The following is a 21,961-nucleotide window of genomic DNA, read 5'->3' on the forward strand; positions in this document are numbered from 1 at the left end:
ACAGTAGCTAATTATTCTAGCAGAGTGTGGGAGGAAAGTCAAGCAAGCACAGGGAGAACATACAAACTCCATGTAGACAGTGTCCTGGCCCAGCAAGCACAGGGAGAACATACAAACTCCATGCAGACAGTGTCCTGGCCCAGCAAGCACAGGGAGAACATACAAACTCCATGCAGACAGTGTCCTGGCCCAGCAAGCACAGGGAGAACATACAAACTCCATGCAGACAGTATCCTGGCCCAGCAAGCACAGGGAGAACATACAAACTCCATGCAGACAGTGTCCTGGCCAAGCAAGCACAGGGAGAACATACAAACTCCATGCAGACAGTGTCCTGGCCAAGCAAGCACAGGGAGAACATACAAACTCCATGCAGACAGTGTCCTGGCCAGGCTTTGGTGCTGCAAGTCACAAGTGCTGAGTATCAAGTGACTGAGTGTGTGCCCCATATATGCCAATGAATGGCACTGATCAATGAGTAAAGTCATATCCCATAGAAGCTGAGAAGAATAAGCCATAGCAGTGCGGGCTCCCTCCCAAGTCCTGTACTACTCCTATACACTGGCACCCTATGACTTCCAATGGAAGGAAGGCAGCATCCTGCCGGCCAAGGCCCCTCCAGGCGGGTAATGTATGAGCTCAGAGCCCCCCAGTCTAGTGTCCCTCCCCGGACCCTCCATCCCCAGGTAGAAGTATATAAAGCCCGGGTCTTACTTCCACTTCTCCTCCTTTGTTACAGAACGGGAGCCAGTCAGTCTCCAGCCAGCTTTCCTCGCAGCCTCAGTCAATCAGGACTGCCCTGTACACGGCGCAATGTAAACAGCTCACTGATTGGCTGTGCGCGGCCGATGAAGTGATTGGTCTGTAGAGTCAGGGCTGGGATTCCAGCTCCGCTCTCCCTCTCTGTCATCCTGTGGTGGGCTGGAGGCAGCTGACACAGGGGAGAAGAAACAATGGCACTAGTTTGCTTTTAACTTCTCTCCCTCCCCCCCCACCTCAATCCATGCAGGCAGATGGCTGGGGACACCATTGTTTATATACAGTGTACTGGGAGGAACAATATCCACACAGGGCGAGGAGGAAGTGCTATTAAAGGGACACTCCACTCTGCTGGAAGAAACATTCTCTTCAAATATCACTAAAGTGTCACTGAGGGCAACCACTTCTTGTATTTTTCAGTATTGGAGAAGGAATAGAACACCTGTCAGTTTTTATTGCTGTCTGTGTCCCCATCAGTGACGGCTGGTGCTCCAATTTTTTTTTGAGGGCGGCGCAAACAAACAAAAAAAAATCATCAATTGCAGCCTTACTGTGCCCATCAATTGTCGCCACTATGCCATCAATTGTCACCACTGTGCAATCAAACGCAGCCACTATGCCCATCAATTGTTGCCACTGTGCAATCAAACGCAGCCACTGTGCCCATCAATTGTCGCCACTGTGCCATCAATTGTCGCCACTGCGCCATCAAACGCAGCCAATGTGAGCATCAATTGTCGCCACTGTGCCATCAATTTCAGCCACTGTGCCATCAAACGCAGCCACTGTGCCCATCAATTGTTGCCACTGTGCCATCAATTGTCGCCATTTTGCCATAAAAGGCAGCCACTGTGCCATCAAACACAGCCACTGTGCCCATCAATTGTCGCCACTGTGCCATCAAACGCAGCCACTGTGCCCATCAATTGTCGCCACTGTGCCATCAATTGTCGCCACTGCACCATCAAATGCAGCCAATGTGCCCATCAATTTCAGCCACTGTGCCATCAAACGCAGCCACTGTGCCCATCAATTGTTGCCACTGTGCCATCAATTGTCGCCACTTTGCCATAAAAGGCAGCCACTGTGCCATCAAACACAGCCACTGTGCCCATTAATTGTCGCCACTGTTCCATCAATTGTTGCCCCTGTGCCATCAAACGCAGCCACTGTGCCCATCAATTGTCGCCACTGTGCCATCAAACGCAGCCACCTTGCCCATCAATTGTTGCCATTGTGCCATCAATTGCAGCCACTGTGTCATCAATTGTCGCCATTGTGCCATCAATTGTCGCCACTGTGCCATCAAACACAGCCGATGTGCCTATTAATTGTCGCCACAGTGACATCAAACACAGCCACTGTGCCATCAAACGAGCCACTGTGCCCATCAATTGTCGCCATTGTCGCCACAAAAATAAAGCGACATTTTTGAAAAAAACACAATATTTTTTACTTTTTGCTATAATAAATATCCCAATTTTTTTTAAAAACATTTTTTTTCTCAGTTTAGGCCAATAAGTATTCTTCTACATATTTTTATAAAAAAAAAAGCATATAGTGATTGGTTTGCGGAAAAGATATAGGGCCAAATCCACAAAAGAGATACGCAGGCGGAACTGCTGTTCCGCCTGCGTATCTCTGTGCCTAACTTTGGGAGCGATCCTCAAAAGGATTTTTCCCAAGTTAGGCAGAAGATCCGACATCCGTAATTTAGTTACGCTGTTGAATCTTCGGATTCAGTACCGTATCCGCCGATGGGGGCATTTCGAGTCGAAATCCCTCCTTGCGTATGCAAATTAGTACTTACGGAGATCCACAAAGCTTTAGGCATTGTGTGATTTGCGTAAGTTACGAATTTGCTTGCGCAAAACTAAGGTTGGTTTTATATGGACTAACTTTAGTAGACCATGCAAAACCATACCTTTTTTTCGATCGCCGCATTTTTTTTTTAAATTTGATTTTTTTTTTTTCGTCGCGTAACTTTTTTTTTTCCCGTCGCAACTTTACGAACCCGTCGCTATCCACAAAGCCCGACGTAAACTACGTATGCGCGATGCACGTCGGGAAAAATGATGTCACACGCATGCGCAGTCCGTCCGGCGCGGGAGCGTGCCCTAATTTAAATGGGAATCGCCCATTTTAATTAGGGATCGCTTAAGATGCAAGGAGATCAGCTACACTGGCGCAATTTTAGAGGTAAGTGCTCTGTGGATCGCTACCTAAAATACTAAAATTGCGCCAGTGTAACTTTTCTGCCTAAAACTAAGATCCGCAATTTCTTTGTGGATTTGGCCCATAGTGCCTACAAAATAGGGGATAGAATTATGACTTTTATTTATTATTATTTTTTTACTAGTAATGGCGGCGATCTGCGATTTTTATTGGGACTGCGACATTATGGCGGACACATCGGACACTTTTGACACATTTTTGGGACCATTCACATTTATACAGCGAACAGTGCTATAAAAATGCACTGATTACTGTATAAATGTGACTGGCAGGGAAGGGGTTAACAGTAGGGGGCAAGGAAGTGAGATGTAGTCCCTTGTAGTCTCTCAAGGGACTACATCTCCCACAAGTCCTTGCTCCTCCCAGCAAGCTTCATCCTCTTCCCTGGTGTACAGCATTACTATAGTTGGCAACATTCTCAAAAAACATTTTTGAGACACTTTTTTTTCTGTAGGCAGAGTATTATTTTAATTAGGGACAGGGCATTCATGTGTAGGCATGTTCAAGAAAAATATGGGGGGGGGGGGGGTTATTTAAATTAAGCTAAATATTGGGTGTGGCTTAAAGGGGGTGTGGTTAAATAAAGTCTGAGATGATTTACATAGTGGAGAATGTGGTAATGTATTGGGGGAAAAAGAGTAAAGCCTCGTACACACGATCGGATTGTCCGCGAACAAAGGGTAGGACTTTTGTCCGAAGGGCGTTGGGCATGAACTTGTCTTGTATACAAGCGACACACAATTGTTGGCCAACAAACACAAAATTACACGTTTTTCAGCTCTTTGGCACCACCCTTTGGACGTGTTTGGTGAGTATTTTTTCTTCCGAGCACGCTCGGAAAATCCAACAACAGATGATTGTCTATGGAAAATTTTAAAGCCTGCCATCCAACATTTGTCCGCAGAAAATCCAACAACAATTGTCCAATGGGGCATACAAATGGTTGGATTTTCAGCCAACAGCCTGTCATCACACAATTCCCGTCGGAAAATCTGATTGTGTGTACGAGGCTTAAGAGGGATGAAGGGAGAGAGAAAGAGGGATGGAGAGAGAAAGAAAGAAGGAAAGAAAGAAGGAAAGAAAGAAAGAAAGAAAGAAAGAAAGAAAGAAAGAAAGAAAGAAAGAAAGAAAGAAAGAAAGAAAGAAAGAAAGAAAGAAAGAAAGAAAGAAAGAAAGAAAGAAAGAAAAAAAGAAAGATGGAGGGACCAAGAAAGAAAAAAAAAAAAAAAGGAAAAGAAAGAAAGAGGGATGGAGGGAGAGAGAAAGAGGGATGGAGAGAGAAAGAAAGAAGGAAAAAAAGAACTAAAGAAAGAAAGAAAGAAAGAAAGATGGAGGGACCAAGAAAGAAAAAAAAGAGAAAAAGAAAAGAAAGAAAAAGGGATGGAGGGAGAGAGAATAAAAAAAAGAAAGAAAGAGGGATTAAGGGAGAGAGAAAGAAAGAAAATGGAGGGACAGAGAAAGAAAGAGAGAAGAAGAAAAAAAAGAGAAGGTAGAAGGAAAATGAGATGGAGGGAGAGAGAAATAAATAAAAAAAGAAATAGGAATGGATGGAGGGAGGGAGAGAGAAAAAAAGAAATAGGGATGGAGGGAGAGAGAGAGAAAGAAAGGAAATGTATAGGAAAGAATAAGAGATGAAGTGAGAGAAAGAAAGAAAGAAAGAAAGAGAAAGATGAAGGGAGAGAGAGAAAGAAATAGGGATGGATGGAGTGAGAGAGAAAAAAAGAAATAGGGATGGATGGAGGGAGAGAGAAAAAAAGAAATAGGGATGGAGGGAGAGAGAGAGAAAGAAAGGAAATGTATAGGAAAGAATAAGAGATGAAGGGAGAGAGAAAGAAAGAAAGAAAGAAAGAAAGAAAGAAAGAAAGAAAGAAAGAAAGAAAGAAAGAAAGAAAGAAAGAAAGAAAGGAAATGTGAAGGAAAGAATAAGAGATGAAGAAAGAGAGAAAGAAATAAAAAAAGAAATAGGGATGGACGGAGGGAGAGAGAAAAAAATAAATAGGAATGGATGGAGGGAGAGAGAAAAAAATAAATAGGGATGGAGGGAGAGAGAGAGAAAGAAAAGAAATGTATAGGAAAGAATAAGAGATGAAGTGAGAGAAAGAAAGAAAGAAAGAAAGAGAAAGATGGAGGGAGAGAGAGAAAGAAATAGGGATGGATGGAGTGAGAGAGAAAAAAAGAAATAGGGATGGATGGAGGGAGAGAGAAAAAAAGAAATAGGGATGGAGGGAGAGAGAGAGAAAGAAAGGAAATGTATAGGAAAGAATAAGAGATGAAGGGAGAGAGAAAGAAAGAAAGAAAGAAAGAAAGAAAGAAAGAAAGAAAGAAAGAAAGAAAGAAAGGAAATGTGAAGGAAAGAATAAGAGATGAAGGGAGAGAGAAAGAAAGAAAAAAAGAAAGAAAGAAAGAAAGAAAGAAAGAAAGAAAGAAAGAAAGAAAGAAAAAAAGAAAGATGGAGGGACCAAGAAAGAAAAAAAGGAAATGTGAAGGAAAGAATAAGAGATGAAGGGAGAGAGAAAGAAATAAAAAAAGAAATAGGGATGGACGGAGGGAGAGAGAAAAAAAGAAATAGGGATGGATGGAGGGAGAGAGAAAAAAAAAATAGGGATGGATGGAGGGAGAGAGAAAAAAAAATAGGGATGGATGGAGGGAGAGAGAAAAAAAGAAATAGGGATGGATGGAGGGAGAGAGAAAAAAAGAAATAGGGATGGATGGAGGGAGAGAGAAAAAAAAAATAGGGATGGATGGAGGGAGAGAGAAAAAAAAAATAGGGATGGATGGAGGGAGAGAGAAAAAAAGAAATAGGGATGGAGGGAGAGAGAGAGAAAGAAAGGAAATGTATAGGAAAGAATAAGAGATGAAGTGAGAGAAAGAAAGAAAGAAAGAAAGAGAAAGATGGAGGGAGAGAGAGAAAGAAATAGGGATGGAGGGAGGGAGGGAGAGAAAAAAAAAGTGGGATGGAGGGAGAGAGAAATAAAGAAAAAGATAAAGGGAGGGAGAGAGAAAGAAAGAGAGAAGAAAAGAAAAGAAAGGAAGAGAGACAGAGGAAGAGAGAAAGAGGGATGGAGGGAGGGATGGAGAGAGAGAGAGAGAGAGATGAAGGGACAGAAAAAGAGGGATAGAGGGGGGCAGAAAGAAAGAAAAAGAAAAGGGATGGAAAAAGAAAGAAAGAAAGAAAGAAAAAAAGATATATAGGTATATTAATTGGTAAGGATGAGCTGAACGCACCAGAACTTGCGAGCAGGCAAAACGTTTTTTCGAACATGCGAACCCTATTAAAGTCTATGGGACACAAACATGAGAAATCTAAAGTGCTCATTTTAAAGGCTTATATGCAAGTTTTTGTCATAAAAAGTGTTTGAGGACCCGGGTCCTGCCCCCAAGTTTTAAAAACTGAAGTTTTTTCGGAAGCAGTGATTTTAATCACTGAAACAATAAAATTGCCGGATCTCGGCAATATGGATAAAACTCATTGAAAAAAAACGGCATGGGTCCTCCTTCCAGTCCATTACCCTTTGGGCCTGGTAGCAACAAGTAAAACATATTGTGTTTTTTTATTTTTTTCTAAATTGTCGCTCTTTATTTGTTTATAGCGCAAAAAATAAAAACCGCAGAGGTGATCAAATACCACCAAAAGAAGGCTCTATTTGTGGAGCTTAGACTGGAGTACAGAGAGCTTTAATGAAGCGTGTCTAAAGCCTTGTTTTGAAGCAAGTGTAAACTAGCTGTTACTGGGTTTACTTATTGGGTCCCAAATATCAGCAACTCCTTCGGGGGGGCAAGCGCTACACAAGCGATTGCAATTTATGTTTTGGATTACCACAATTCCGAAGTATGACAAGTAAGCTGAGTACTCCAGAATGTCATTCGAGAGGAAAATAAAGCATCAAAGAAAGAAGTCTCAGCAAAGTATCCTAATAGGATTCCAAAAATGACGTCTATAAGTTTTGTCATAGATAAAATATAAAAGTTCTAATAATGATTTTATATATATATAGTATCTCATAAAAGGATTGCGGACGCTGATGAGATCGGGTGTCAGCGGATGTTCATCCGATGACACCCACGATCTCATAGGGATTAATGTATGTCCCTTTTTTATCCATACACGGATAGATGAAAAAGCAGACATACAGTCTGCATGTCTGAAAGGGGCCTAACAGTGTAAATTTTGCTGTCTCCTCAAAATGACCTCTAAGTGAAAATGTCCAAATTGTGCCCAAAGTATCAATATTTTCTGTGGCCACCATTATTTTCCAGCACTGCCTTAACCCTCTTGGGTATGGAGTTCACCATAACTTCACAGGTTGCCTCTGGAGCCCTCTTCCACTCCTCCATGATGACATAACGGAGCTGGTGGATGTTAGATTTTATTTATTCTGCCCATTGGAATGTATTATTGTGCAAATGAGCATAAAATGTGCCTAGCTGAAATACGCTTTAATGCGTATTTAGGCACTTTGGGGGGGGGGGGCGGGGTGCGGTCTGCCCCTAAACTACTCATTCATCATTTTCCTTCCACTTAACAATTATGTGCCACTTTGTGTTGATCTATCACATAAAATATCAATAAAATACATTTACGTTTTTAATTGTAACATGACAAAATGTGAAAAATTTAAAGGGGTATGAATACTTTTTCAAGGCACTGTATATGAAGGGGTATACGAAGAGGCAGAGAAAAAAAAAAGCTCAAACTTCTGTAAAAGCAGCGTTTTTGAGTTCAAGTTAGCTTGAGCCCTTATATTGTAAAGCCGCGTACACACAATCGGAATTTCCGACGGACTTAGATACAGTAGAGAGCAGGTTCTCTATTTTTCCGTCGGAAATTTCCGACAGAGTTTTGCCCGGTCCAAAGTCTGACCGTGTGTACACGGCATAAGATGCCATCTCTCTGTAAATCTTGTATAAAATAATAATAATCAAGCAATTTTTTTTAAACAGTGCAGGTGTATTCTATTTTTTCTATACTTAGATATACAGTATATAATAGAATAAAATTACGGTAAATGTTGACATATGTATGGAGAGATCATAGGAAGGAGGCAGAACAGACAGACCTTCTAATAAGTAATAAAACATTTGTATTATTGTCTTTATTACTACAGAGGCATCTCTGTGCACTAAAAGCCTGTGCTCTGGGGGTACAGTATTTAAATATTTATGTAAATGTTGGTAGATTTAGGGCTTGTTTACAGTTGTGTCACGCTTTTGAAGAGCAGTCCACGGTGGATTGCACAGAAAAGGCGTGGTTGGCAAGCATTCAGGAGGCAATACTGCCACCTCCTGAAAGCCTTTTTTTTGTAGATAGCAGAACTGGGTTCTTGAATGGGAATACTGCATGGCAACTATAAACCTAGGGCCAGATTCACGTAGGTCGCCGCATTTTTGAGGCGGCATAGCGTATCCTATTTACGCTACGCCGCCTTAAGTCAGAGAGGCAAGTGCTGTATTCTCAAAGCACTTGCCTCCTAAGTTACGGCGGCGTAGCGAAAATGGGGCCGGCGTAAGCGTGCGTAATTCAAATGAGGATGAGGGGGGCGTGTTTTATTTAAATGAATGGTGACCCGACGTGATTGACGGTTTTTACGAACGTCGCATGCGCCGTCCGTGTACATATCCCAGTGTGCATTGCGGCAAAGTACGCCGCAAGGACGTATTGGTTTCGGCGTGAACGTAAATTACGTCCAGCCCCATTCACTAAAGACTTACGCAAACGACGTAAAATTTCAAAATTTCAACGCGGGAACGACGGCCATACTTAACATTGGCTACGCCACCTAGGGGGCAGCTTTATCTTTACGCCGGCATACCTCTTACGGAAACGGCGTATCTTTACTGCGACGGGCAAACGTACGTTCGTGAATCGGCGTATCTACTCATTTGCATATTCTACGCCAAACTCAATGGAAGCGCCACCTAGCGGCCAGCGTAAATATTGCACCCTAAGGTACGACGGCGCAGGCCGTCGTATCTTAGGTAGGTTTAAGTGTATCTCAGTTTGAGCATACACTTAAACATACGACGGCTTAGATTCCGAGTTACGTCAGCGGATCTACTGATACGCCAGCGTAACTCTTTGTGAATCTGGCCCCTAGGGTTTGGATGGTGGTTGTGGCACAGACCCATTAACTTGAGTATGTCTCGGTCGGCAGTACAGTACTACTATCTGCCAAATGCACGGCAAGGGGGAGGATTTTTACAAAGCCATGTGTACACCTCATCCGATTGCCTTTGCAGCTTCAGAAAAGGAAAGGCTGTTTCAGAGTGTTAAAAACATTGCCAACCTCCTAAACCTCCTTGCTGGTTTTCCCGAGTGTGGCTCGGGGTGAAATTTCAGTACCATTAGCGGTAACCCTGAGCCACACTCGGGATTGCATTGCTGGATCCTGGAAGAGGTTACTTACCTTGTCCCCGGGATCCCGCGATGTACTCTCGCTGTGTACGACGGCTGGATCTTCTGCACTGTGTGCCCTGGCTTCCGTTCCCTGCAAGCGTCGCGATGCAGAGGAGTGGAACCGGCAGCAAATTTAAAAAGTATAAAGTACAACACACTGATACATTGTAATCCTATTGGATTACATTACTAAATAAAATAAAGTGACCTTAGTTTGCCCCCCATGGCTTTCTCCAGTGCCCTTGCCTGCAGTTTTACTGTACTTTCTGATTGGAAACTGCAGAACGACCATGACATAAAAAAAGCGTGCTTCTACCTCAAAAGCGGTTTATTACCTGCTGGAAAACAGCGACAGCGATACAGAATTGCTTGCAGAATTGAGTGATAGCGATTCGTTGGGAAATTCATCATTAGACACGGAAAGCGATTTCAGCGAATTGTTCCTGAGACTGTGCTCAGTGATGTGCGGACTTGGTGCTCAATTGACTGCCGTACGGAGCACGTGGTTTTGCCTTTTGCCTTTAGTTTGCCGCATGTAATTATTATGCTTGTGAGACTCTTTTGCTTTAATTGATCTTGGTAACACTTATTATGCATCTTTATAACTTCTTTATTTAGTCTTATCTATGAATAAATTGTAGGTGGGTTAGTTTGCTTCTGAAATGTTGAAATGTTGTAATTTAACAGCTATTATAAAAAAAGTGATAGTATCTCTTTTCTCAACGATTATTTTTTCGGTATCTAAGACCCCTTTCACACTGGAGCGTATTGCGTTAAAAATAGCGCCTGCAATCCGCCCCTAAAAAGCTGCTCCATTGTCTCCAGTGTGAAAGCCCGAGGGCTTTCACACTGGAACGTTGCACTAGCAGGACAGTAAAAAAAGTCCTGCTAGCCGCATCTTTGGAGCGGTGAAGGAGCGGTGTATATACCGCTCCTCCACCGCTGCTGCCCATTGAAATTTTTCTGCTTCAGCAGCGCAATTGGGACTGTGTTTACCCTTTCTCAGCCACTACCGGGGGTTAAATGCGCCCCGCTAGCGGGCCGAAATGCGCCGCAAATCCGCCCATAGCGTCGGCGATAAAAATAGTGGCGTTTTACCGCTGACACTATGGGCGGCTCAGTGTGAGAGGGGTCTTAGTGAGTGACCCAAACTCATTCATACAGTTGCCAATGCGCTCATTTGTGTGGATACTTTGCTATTAATGTACTTTGATCTGGATAATAACATTTATTTTTAGTAAACCATCTCTGTGTTTCATAAAGCGTGTTGTAGAAATCTGTTTCTAGTCAATGCAACCACAACCTGAGACAATCAAGTAATGGCCAGAATGGTGTATATGAGTTTGTTGTAGAATTGCCTCAAACACAATACTTAGACCCCTTTTACACGGAAGGTGTTTTTCTGGTGTTTTAGCGCCTGTAAAGCATGTGAAAAACACCTCCCATGCCACCCCAGTGTGAAGGCCCAAATGTTTTCACACTGGGGCGGTGCGCTTGCGGGACGTTACAAAAAGTACTGCAAGCAGCATCTGTGGAATGCCCATTGGAATGCATGGGCAGTGTTTCCGAAGAACCTGAAAGCGCTTCCGAAGCACCACCACCAAGGTGGGTTTTATCCCTTTCTTCGGCTGCTAGCGGGGGTTAAAAACACCCTTCTAGCGGCCAACAAGCGCAGCTAAAACAATGTTAAAGCGCCGTTAAAACTAGCGGTGCTTTACTGCCAATGTGGCATGGCCCCAGTGTGAAAGGGGTCTTACACATGCAATACAATTTACTCCAACATGCAAGCGTTTTTTTTTTTCTTCTGCCTCTCTTATTAGTGACTTGGAAAGATTTCTTCAGGAATTTGTCACCACCAGTGGAATTTGTTGAATTTTAGAATCTGAATTTGTTGCATGCCTTAGAAAGAGCAAGATAATTGTTGCATGACTTTTATGAATATGGTGCAGAACTTTCTAATGTGTCCATAATGCTAAAAAAGGGTCCACAATGCTTTACAGAATCACCCCACTAGTTTCACTTAAAGGGGTTGTAAAGGTACATTTTTTTCCCCTAAATAGCTTGCTTTACCTTAGTGCAGTCGTCCTTCACTTACCTCATCCTTCCATTTTGCTTTTAAATGTCCTTATTTCTTCTGAGAAATCCTCACTTCCTGTTCTTCTGTCTGTAACTACACACAGTCTCCCTGGTGTGGAGAAAGCCTCTTGAGGAGGGAGGGGGCGAGCAGGCAAGTCAGGACACTCTACTTTGCAGATAGAGAAAGGAGATGTGTGTTAGTGGGCATCCTGACACTCCTGCTTGCCCCCTCCCCCCTCAAGAGGCTTTCTCCACACCAGGGAGAAAGCCTCTCATTACTGTGTGTAGTTACAGACAGAAGAACAGGAAGTGAGGATTTCTCAGAAGAAATAAGGACATTTAAAAGCAAAATGGAAGGATGAGGTAAGTGAAGGAGGACTGCACTAAGGTAAAGGAAGCTATTTAGGATTTTTTTATTTTTTACCTTTACAACCCCTTTAAAGGCTAAGTTTATGCTTTAGAGCTGGGCCACTGTTAGTTATCATGGGGCCCTGTAAGCCTACCTGACAGCCCCCCCCCCCCCCACGCCACCAGAGAAAATAACAAAACTATATTTTTAGTAAATAACTTTATTAGCGTACACAAACAAAACAAACTTCCTGCTAAATCTAAAAGCTAAAACTGTTAATATAAAAATCTCTGTGTGAGGACTCCACACAATGCGAGGGAGCTCGCATGAATGTGTGGAGTTCTTGCGGGGAGGACCAGAGACAGCCTCCGAGGGACCCCAGAAAACGTGGATCAATGTGGAAAACAAGCTGCACAGTGGAGGTAAGTATAACATGTTTGTTATTTAAAAATGATGCTATGGCAGTGGTTCTCAATCTGGGGGTCGGGACCCCCTTGGGGGTCGAATGACGTTTTGCCAGGGGTCACCGAGTCCTCTCCCAGCATTTTTTGGCCGCCCAGCAGGGCTGTCCCTGGAGCCCGTGGCTGCCCAGCTGGGCTGTTTCTGGAACCTGCGGCCGCCAACTCAGCCTCTTTGCAGCCGCCAATTCAGTTGACAGCATGGCTAGGGGGCAGAGACTAGAGGTCAGATGACTGGTGATGTTTGTGAAGTGGGAGGGGCTGGAGGAGACCCTATCTCCTATTTTCAGCATAGGTGTCACTGCTGCGAGACACCACAAAGTCTGAGACACAGTGAAGCCAGAGACACAGTGAGTAACACTACCTGTGATTATAGTACCCACTACACTTCTCAGATCAGCAGATGACCTTGATTAAGAGTACCTAAGTTGGTTGATCAGAATTTCCCCCCAGCACTGCTACTGATCCCACCCCCACTGCCACTGATCCCACCCCCACCAGCACTACCACTGATGCCACCCCCTACCAGCACTGCCACTGATGCCACCCCCCACCAGCATTGCCACTCATCCCAACTCCCCACCAGCACTTCTTTTAAATCTTTAGAGGTATTTTTTACTCCAAACGACCACCAACAGAGCATTTGTTGTTTTAACGACCACTGGCACAGGGACATATTTTACTTTCAACTGGCACCAAGGCATGGTTTACTCCCACTGATCACTGATGCTGGAGCATGTAATAATCCCACTGACCAGGGCATGCTTTGTTCTCACTGACCACTGGCACATTTTGTATAATTAACTACAGTCCATCCCCTAATCAAAGTGATGGACAGTGAACTGGCTCTGGGTTTCAAAAGTTTTGGGACCCCTGCTTTAAATGTTTAAAAAAAATAAAGGGTTTGTCTGTACTGGGACAACAATTTGGAAGAAATATTCAGTAGGACCTTGTTATACTCAAATTTGTACAGAAAAATATACAGAGGCTGCCTTTGCTGATGTCCTGAAAATGCGAGTTGCTAGGTTCTTGTGCCCATCCAATGTTTTCAGTAGTGACGGCACCGACCAATTAGAATGCTCCTACATACACTAAACTTAAACATATCGCCTGTTCATCAGGAGCAGGGTGCTATGTAGAAAAGGAAACAACATAATGCCATTCTTCCTTCAAGATGTGTATTTCTCTAGGAGAAGAGATATTTAATAAAATAGGCTAGGAGGAAGATTTGGGGTGTTCAATCCACAATCCTATATGTTGAGTGCACAAGACACTTATGCACCAACCAAGCCATCATATAATAATCTGTAAAAAGTTATGTGGATCCCAGTCCCTATATTACAAATACAAAACGTGGAAATCTTTGAACATCAATGCATAATAAGGAAGGAAGGATAGCAATGCTATTTTTATGGGCAGAAATAGCAATTCCATCATGCTCTTCCAGCAATGTTCACCACAGTATTCGTAAGTGGTACGTAGTGGTAAGTCGGGACAAGGTGTTTTGGGGGGACATGCAAAGGGAGAACATGCAAACTCCATGCAGATTAAGGTCCTGGTTGAGATAAATTGCAAGGACCCTAGTACTACAAGGCAGAAGTGCCAACCACTATAGGGTGACCAGACATCCCCAGTTTCAGGGGACAGCCCCCTGATTGAGGACACTGTCCCCGGACCAAGTCTGTCCCTGGTTTTGTCCCCAGATTGGATTTAATAGGGGGCAGGGGCAACTTCAAAGACAGTCAGTGCAGAATTAAAATAAAAAAATTAGAATTACACACACCCCCGCTCCGCCGTGCCTACTAGCATAGGGGGGTTGTATTTTTCCCATTATCTGTGCCCCTTTTTGATGATCATGTGCTGGTCGGAGCGGAGGGAATATTTCTTCAGTTTCAGGCACATGCCCATTCAGCTTCGCTCGCATGTTCTTCTGCCTTGGCTCAAATCCTTGCTAGCCACCTGCCTATCTCCTTGCCTTCCCTGGCGGAGTGATCTTCCTCCGCTCCCTATCCAGTAGTAGCCGGGGCCCGAAGAGTAAGGCCCGGTACACACGAACAAACATGTATGGTGAAAGCGGTCCGTCGGACCGTTTTCACCATACATGTCTGCCAGAGGGCTTCTGTACGATGGTTGTACACACCATCGTACAGAAGTCTGCGCGTAAACAATACGCGGGGCGTGTCCGCGTCGTCGCCGCGACGATGACGCGGCGATGACGCGGAGACGTGGGCGGGCCTGCCATTTAAAGGCTTCCACGCATGCGTCGAAGTCATTCGACGCATGCGAGGGACGGCGGGCGCCTGGACATGTACGGTAGGTCTGTACTGACGACCGTACATGTCCGAGCGGGCAGGATTCCAGCGGACGGTTTTAAAACACGTCCAGGAATATTTGTCTGCTGGGAAAAGGCCCGGCGGGCAAATGTTTGCTGGAATTCGGCCCGCTCGCGCCCACACACGACCGAACATGTATGCTGAAACTGGCCCGCGGACCAGTTTCAGCATACATGTTTGGTCGTGTGTACGGGGCCTTAGACTTAAGAGGCTGTAAGGCAGGCGGCGATGGGCAGAGAGTTGCTGATTGTTGCCATTACTAGTAAAGAAAAAATATGTCCCCAGATTTCATTTTAAAAATCTGGTCACCTTAAACCACTAAGCCATTGTGCTTAATGGTCTACTGTTTACACATGATATTGAAGAGTCAAGCTTTAACCACTTGCCGCCCGCCAATGACAAATTGACGTCGGCAAAGTGGTTGTAGAATCCTGACCGGACGTCATATGACGTCCTCAGGATTCTGAGCCGATGCGCGCCCCCGGGGGCGCGCATCGCGGCGATCGTTGTTGCGGGGTGTCAGTCTGACACCCCGCAACACCGATCTCGGTAAAGAGTCTCTCACGGAGACTCTTTACCACGTGATCAGCCGTGTCGAATCACGGCTGATCACGATGTAAACAGGAAGAGCCGTCGATGGCTCTTCCTCACTCGCGTCTGACAGACGCGAGTAGAGGAGAGCCGATCGGTGGCTCTCCTGACAGGGGGGGGGTCGCGCTGATTGTTTATCAGCGCAGCCCCCCCTCGGATCGCCACATGGACCACCAGGGAAGCCCACCCTGGACCACCAGGGAAGGGCAGGAAGAAAAAAAACGGGGCAAAAAAAAAGTCTAAAAAAAAAAAAAAAAAGTTTGAAAAAAATAAATAAAGTTTGAAAAAAAAAAAAAAAAGTCTGGAAAAAAAAATAAAGATGCCAATCAGTGCCCACAAATGGGCACTGACTGGCAACAAAAGGAAAACAGTGCCGCCCCACAGTGTCCATCAGTGCCGCCCCACAGTGTCCATCAGTGCCGCCCCACAGTGTCCATCAGTGCCACCCCACAGTGCCCATCAGTGCCACCCCACAGTGCCCATCTGTGCCACCCCACAGTGCCCATCTGTGCCACCCCACAGTGCCAATCAGTGCCGCCCATGTGCCCATCAGTGCCGCCTATGTGTGCCCATCAGTGCCGCCCATGTGCCCATCAGTGCCGCCTATGAGTGCCCATCAGTGCCGCATATCAGCGCCCATCAGTGCCGCATACCAGCGCCGCCAATCAGTACCACCTCATCTGTGCCCGTCAGTACTACCTCATCGATGTCCATCAGTGCCATCTCATCTGTGCCCATCAGTGCCGCCATGTCAGTGCCCATAATTGAAAGAGAAAACTTACTTATTTACAAAAAAAATTACAGAAAAAAATAAAAACGTATTTTTTTTTCTAAATTTTCAGTCTTTTTTTAGTTGTTGCGCAAAAAAAAAAAATCGCAGAGGTGATCAAATACCACCAAAAGAAAGCTCTATTTGTGGGGAAAAAAGGACGCCAATTTTGTTTGGGTACAGTGTAGCACGACCGCGCAATTGCCATTCAAAGTGCGACAGTGCTGAAAGCTGAAAATTGGCTTGGGCGGGAAGGTGTATACGTGCCCTGTATGGAAGTGGTTAATGATATAGCCAGGACCCTGTAAGTAGTGGTGCAATGGATCACCGTTGATCCGTGATCTGAATAGGTCACCCCCTTCGGATCGGCACACTATGTGATCCGCGGATTGCCACCATGGCCATAGCATTAGGAAAGGCCGCGGCTTTGGCCTAGCTCCGGAGCCGCGGCCATCTTGGTACACCCGGCGGCGGCCATCCTCTCTGTTTACACCCACAGAGGAGGAGCCCCCACTCGGGGGACTGGGGGTCTGCACTGAGGGGTTACTGCCTGTATGACTGGGGGGGCCTGCACTGAGGGGGGGTTGCTGTCTTTACTACTGGGGGGGTGTCTGCACTGAGGGGGGGTGTCTGTACTGAGGGGGGGTGTCTGTACCGAGGGGGGGGAGTCTGTACTGAGAGGGGGGGTGTCTGTACTGAGAGGGGTGGGTGTCTGTACTGAGAGGGGGGTGTCTGTACTGAGAGGGGGGGAGGTGTCTGTACTGAGAGGGGGGTCTGTACTGGGGGGTCTGCACCAAGGGAGGGTTGTCTGTACTGAGGGGGGGCTATAGTTGGTGGGGGGGTGACACCATTTTTTTGCACCGGGTGACACCAATCCTAGCGACGCCACTGCAGTGGGGGAGATGTGGATATTACAGTGTGTGGGGGGGATGTGGATATTACAGTGTGTGGGGATGTGGATATTACAGTGTGGGGGGATGTGGATATTACTGGGGGGAGAGAGATATGGATATTAAAGTGGGGGAGAATTTTTTTTTTGCCGATCCGAAAAATGATCTGATCCGTGACTCTGATCCGAGGAACAATCTGAACCATGAGTTTTTTGATCCGTTGCATCCCTACCTGTAAGCTTCCAATTCTTTTGCAAGAACCTTATATTTAAATTAGGGCTGTGGAAATTAACGATTAATTCATCGATTAATCTTTAATTTTTTTGATCGCTCAAAATTTTTTTGATCGATTAAAATTCTTTTGATTGGTACTCACTTCTCCGCCGACTTCTGGGCCTTCAGGGAGTTTCGTCGGAGATCCAGTGACATCACGGACACCAGTGGGGCTTGCCGTGCCCATCTGAAGGGCTCCTTTGCTGTGCCTTCATATCTGCATGCCGGTGGGACCTTACTATCTGCCACACGCAAGGGCTGTTACACTTCCCTCTATCACTTCCCTCTATCAACCTGGGATTCTACAGCCATCCACTGGGAGTTGTGATAGTTCCCTTCACGGGACATCTAAATGCCGACGGACTGATGTTGACCTCTCCTCATCTGGATTCAGCAGTGGCATTGTTGTATACATTTTTTTATACCAGTATCATACTTAGCTACATGTTTTTATGACTGCTTTTGCTACCATTTGGTATTACTTGCACCATTTTTACAGTTTATGTAGCTACATCGATTTTATCTCCAGTGCAATTTTTATTTTGTTACCTACTTAAAGACTATAAAAGTTTTAATGCTATTCCCATCGAGCGCTGCCTTTGTGTGTTTTTTGTATCCTGCTATCCATTTTTCCAGTGGTTGGTAGCTGCACTGGGAATCAGCCTGCAAGGAGGAGATCAGCTAAAAGTAGTTGGATCTGTATGTGCGTTATAATTAATCGAAATTAGTTGATTAATCGATTAAAAAAAAAATCGATTAATCGAACACAAAAATTTTGATCAGTAACAGCCCTAATTTAAATATTTATTTATAGATCCTGTTTTTAAAACATGTACACTGAAAGATGAAAATATTTTCTTCCTTCTGGACTTACAGGTGGAAATTTAAGGAAAAGCTCCTTTCATGACTAACTTTAAATTTACTGTAGTAAATACTGCACCTGAATTTCATCATTATGGCCAGTTGTGATATTAGTTGCTGTCATTTCATGACACTAGGTGCCAATATTGTTGATATTTTAAATTTGATAACGTTTTTTGATTGTCATCTCTGCAGTGATTTTTGAAGTTAAAGTGTTACTAAACCCGCAACAGTAAAACCAGTCTGTATATGCAGTAAAGCATGCTAGTTGAACTCACTGTGGAACCTAAGGTGCATGGTGTAAAAAGGCTGTTTGATCCTGTATGCACATATCCTCCTCTTTTTCCACTGACTCCAAAACATGTCTGGATAAGACAGATTACGTCAGGCTGCACATGCTCAGTTTGGTGTGTATTGCTAGAGAGTTTTTTTTCTTTTCTTGGTGGAGTACATGTGATCACAATAAGGGCCAATCAGCACAGTCCAGATAGAGGGTCAGGGGTCCTACATCTTGATAGGACAGTTCAGTGCAGTATGAAAACTCCTCCTACAAGCTTTAACCAGGCACTGATAGAAGTCACAAGACTGCTATATACTTCTGATGAGAAAAGGTATTTAGCAGTTTATATTTACTAACATTATTACATTTCCATGTTCTGTGTACTGTGTGGGAGACCAGATATAGTGAATGCAGGGTCCTGGGTTTAGTAACAGCTTAAAGCAATCTTTCTTTTCTATTCACATATATTCTTTTTGTAAAATGACAAGCATGCAAAGTGCATGAACGGACCAGTCCAATTTAAACAGGTTGCAGGTAAAGACTTTTAACACTAGTGTTAGAAACATGAATATATTTGGCATATAACAGCACTGCTTTAGCTAAGGCCCTTCACTGTGACACTACAAATGTTAGAAAAAGGCTCTGCAAAAAGCCAGCACAGCAAGCTTTCCTATTCTACACCGAACACTAATCATCGTCTTAACATATCTTTTAGCAATTTACAAAGCTGAAAGTGTCCTGCTTAAAGCCACACAATTTTTATAGATATTGACCAATTAGCTTTCTTTGTGGAACAAACACTTTTCTATAATGATGCAAACCCCATTTATCATTGTTAGTAAACCCTCAGGGATATTTATTTAGGGCTACCTGGAGCAGTTGGTAAGTAAATAATTGTAAAAGTTTGAGCCCATGACATAGTTGGCAGCACTGAGCTTTTCTGCTCAACAGTATCGGTTTTGTTTGCTTCTAGGAAGTAAGACAATCTTTCCAAAGATGACTGCCAGAAAGCAAGATAATTGACATCATATTATGTGCTAGTTGTTCTGAATTGTTCTTATTCTGACGCATTGTCCTGATATCATAACTCCTTCCTCACCAAAAAAGTGTTGGCCATTGAGTTCATGCTAAAGTAGAGGGAACAATAATAGTAAACTTCCCACTCTGTTTTTATTTGTTAAATATACTATTAAAACGTTTGTCTGGAAAAATATATATACTAATCCTGGCAAATCCAGTAAGCATGTAACTTCCTATGCCTTCATTGCACTGAAATCTCAAGCAATGTTGTCCATTGAGCCCAACTGTCACTCATGTGGAGTGGCTGTCCATCTTTTGAAAACAAATTCCTCTGTTGCTCTTTAATCCTCAGGCATGCCATTTTTTTGTGTGATTGCTTTTTCTCCTGATACGATGCATATGAGACTTCAAACTAAAGGGGGTGCAAACTAAAGGGAGAGGGATTATTGATGCTTCCTGCTGGCGGTTCAAAGTTTGGATATATGCCGCGTACACACGACCGTTTTTAATGTCATGGAAAAAACAACATTTTTCTCGACGTGATTCTTGTCAAGCCTGCCTTGCATACACACGATCGTGAAAAAAAAATGCTCTAGCAAAGCGTGGTAACGTACAACACGTACAACGGCACTATAAAGGGGAAGTACCATTCGGATGGTGCCACCCTTGGGGCTGCTTTTGCTGATTTTGTGTTAGTAAAAGTTTGGTGAGAGACGATTCGTGCATTTCAGCCTTGTGCTTTTCAGTCTGTTACAGCGTGATGAATGTGCTATCTCCATTACAAATGCTAGTTTTACCAGAAAGAGTGCTCCCGTCTCATAACTTGCTTCTGAGCATGCATGTTTTTTTTCCCGTTGTGAAAGTCTACACACGACCGTTTTTCACGACATGAAAATTAGAGCATGTTCTAAATTTTTAATGCCCATTTTTCACGTCGAGAAAAATGCTCTGGAGCCTACACATGATCGTTTTTAATGACCAATTAAAAAAAATAGATTTTTCTCATCATGAAAAACGGTCGTGTGTACGCGGCATAAGAGTTGTGCCTATCAGTGATTGCCATGTGTTATATGACTTCTTTGTCACTTGAGAGGTGTATATTTCTTTGCTGTGATCTCAAGGTGGTGGAGAATAATTTGCATAGTCCAGATTTTGGACATTTGCATTATTATTATTATTATTATTATTATTATTATTATTATAATATTATATTATATATTATATTATTATAATATTATTATTTTACAGGATTTATATAGCGCCAACAGTTTACACAGCGTTTTACAATATCATGCACACATTTTAAATAAGCGCAGACAATTTTTTCAATTAATTGTGAAATTCTATTTTTATTCTTTTGTTGTATATGTATCATTTAACTATTTAACCACTTACAGAATGGAAGATTTTCCCCCTTAATGACCAGGCCATTTATTGCAATACGGCACTGCATCGATTTAACTGACAATTGTGCGGTCATGCGACGCTGCACACAAACAAAATTGATGTCCTTTTTTACGCTATAAACATAAAAAGAGCAACAATTTTGAAAAAAATATATATTTTTCACTTTTTGTTAGAATAAATATCCCAAAAAATTTAATAAAATGTCTTTATCGGTTTAGGCCAATATGTATTCTACATATTCTTGGTAAAAAAAAACCAAAAAAACATAATAAGTGTATATTGATTGGTTTGCGCAAAAGTCACTGGCGGGGAAGGGATTAACACTAGGGGGCGATCAAGGGGTTATATGTGTTCACTGGGAGGTGTTTCTAACTGTGGGCAAGTGGACTGACTTGGAGTAGATAGAGATCACTGTTCCTGATCACTAGGAACATATGATCACTCTCTACTCCCTTGACAGAATGGGAATCTGTTTGTTTACATTGTCAGATTCCAGTTCCTCTCTGTGGAGTGACCAAGGGTGGCCACCGGACTGTGCAGCGGGTGCGCATGCCTGCTATAGCTGTTAAAGGGACCAACTTACAGCTATAGCGGTTTGCAGGAACGAGCCAACCTGTTGCAGTATAATGATGGTTTAACTATGCTCGTAGAATTTGTCAAAAGGAACAAGCAGCAAGCACGCTATGAGATATTATTCATGATGCCTTGCGGACTACTGTGTAATATCTGTGTATGTTTACAGTGATCACATGGTACTAGGGCCAATTACAGTAGACCTATACCATGTGATAGCTGTGACCAATCACAGTAGTGATCAAGGTTTTATGAATGAAACCTTTTAACAGTGTTACAGATTGCTTATTACAGTGATCATCAAAAAATCCCTGAGTACATTGTGTAGTTTAGTATCTTCTCTGCCAATAATGACTACAAATAATTGTAAAAAAAAAAAGCCACTCACTTACAATGTCCTTAATCCCCGCCACCCACTCACAGTGTCTCTAATCATCACCACACCATTCATATTGTTCCTGATCTCCGCCATACCAGTTACAGTGTATGCTGAGACATAGAGCGGGCACCATTGGTTCCAGCTGCTGTCATTCAAAGTCAGTGAGCCAATAAGGAGAGAGAGGGGATGAGGCTGGGCTTCAGCTCTGTGTCTGAATGGACACACAGAGCTGCGACTCGGTTTGGGTGCCCCCATAGCAAGCTACTTGCTGTGGGGGTACTCAACAGAAGGGAGGGGCCAGGAGCACCAAAGAG

At 43.6% G+C, this 21,961-nt stretch overlaps 1 protein-coding gene across 1 annotated transcript in view; it reads right to left on the bottom strand.

Annotated features, from left to right (window-relative positions):
• CTTNBP2NL (CTTNBP2 N-terminal like) overlaps positions 1-832 on the bottom strand; it is a 134,004-nt gene extending 133,172 nt beyond the window's left edge. The window contains exon 1 of the mRNA XM_040337490.1: positions 715-832. The gene's annotated coding sequence lies outside the window, so the exon portion shown is untranslated. The remainder of the gene's footprint in view (positions 1-714) is intronic.
• Between the last annotated feature and the right edge of the window lie 21,129 nt (positions 833-21,961).

The sequence above is a fragment of the Rana temporaria genome, chromosome 2 (genome assembly GCF_905171775.1).
Source record: "Rana temporaria chromosome 2, aRanTem1.1, whole genome shotgun sequence".
NCBI classification, from domain to species: domain Eukaryota; kingdom Metazoa; phylum Chordata; class Amphibia; order Anura; family Ranidae; genus Rana; species Rana temporaria.